Here is a 1438-nt window from a genome sequence, read left to right as displayed (position 1 = left end):
ACGTACCGGTGACTCCTCTCAGTTGGGGCGGGGAAGGGGGGCGCGAGATTCCCGTGTGTACGTCCGCATCGATCAGTCGTGGGAGAGGGAGGAAAAACGATGTTCCCTCCACGATCCTTCTGAGTTGTCGCCTGAGAAGTTCCTGTCCCCAAGAGACAGCTCGAGAAGAGAGCAACCCACGGCCGGGGGACGCGTGCACTGTGCCCCCCCCCCCCCACCACCACCACCACCACACACACACACGCACACACACACGCAGGAGAAGCCCAAGCCAGAATTCACTGACTCGAAACGAAACGGCGGGCTCTGAGCTTGAGCTTGAGCTTGAGCTTGAGCTTCTGGAGGAGGAAGATTTTGGTCCTCCTTTCAGGTCAGGAAGAAGAGGGAGGGAGAGGCGGGGAGGCAGAGCGGCAGAGCGTCCCGGTAGCCCACCCGTCGCGTCCAAAGCGCCTGAAATTCCAACTCACGTGTGTGCCAAAGCGGTCCATCTCGGGGTGCCCCATCCCGGTTCCCTCCCCGCACGGAGAGCAATGTTCCGTCCCGATTCACTGAAAAGCTCCCAAAGGGCCTTGGTGTGAGTCAGTGGACCTAGGCCCATCCTGCCTCCTCTTCAAATCATTTCTATCCATACAGAAGAAAAGACACCATCGCCACCCGCCACGGCCCGCCAGAGGCAACGCGGCTATCCCCTTCAGCAGCGCAGCTATCCCCGGGGAAGGGGGATTCCGTAGCATGCGAACATCAGTCCAACATCGCTTCCGGCTTCCTGACTTCTCGTGGAAAATGAGGATGCCACATGACCGACCGGGGATGGGGGGGGGGAGTGGGGATGGGTGAGGGAGAGGGAGAGAGAAAGAGAGGAAGGGAGAAAGGGAGGGGAGGAAGGCGGGCAGGGGGAGAGAGACGAGAGAGAGAGAGAGAGAGAGAGAGAGAGAGAGAGAGAGAGAGGGGGGGGGGGGGGAGGGAGGAGGGAGGAGGGAGGGAGGGAGGGAGGAGTGGGGGTGGGGGGGGGAGGGAGGGAGGAGGGAGGAGGGAGGGAGGAGGGAGGAGGGAGGGGGAGGGAGAGGGAGGGAGGGAGGGAGGGAGGGAGGGAGGGAGGGAGGGAGGGAGAGAGAAAGAGAGAAAGAGAGGAGGGGGGCAGGAAAGAGAGAAAGAGTGGGAGGAAGAGCAGGGGTGGGGGGCTGGGAGAGCCAGAGAAGGAGAGAGAGAAAGACAGAGAGCGAGTGACAGAGACAGAGACAGATAGAGGCCGAGAGCCAGCGACTGGGAGCCAGGTAAAGGACACTGTGCTTGGGTATCTTCTGAGTGTTTGCACGTGTTTTCTGAGCTGTGGAGATCAAATCAGTGCCATGAGAAGAAGGGAGTCTGCCAGCCCCACCCAGCGCTGCGGAGGAAGAGACGAGGTGGTTGGCCCTTCCCCCCCACCCCCCACCGCCGT

The sequence above is a fragment of the Kogia breviceps genome (assembly GCF_026419965.1).
Source record: "Kogia breviceps isolate mKogBre1 chromosome 20 unlocalized genomic scaffold, mKogBre1 haplotype 1 SUPER_20_unloc_13, whole genome shotgun sequence".
NCBI lineage: Eukaryota > Metazoa > Chordata > Mammalia > Artiodactyla > Physeteridae > Kogia > Kogia breviceps.
The sequence above is the reverse complement of the archived record's forward strand: the minus strand, read 5'-3'. Positions refer to the sequence as shown.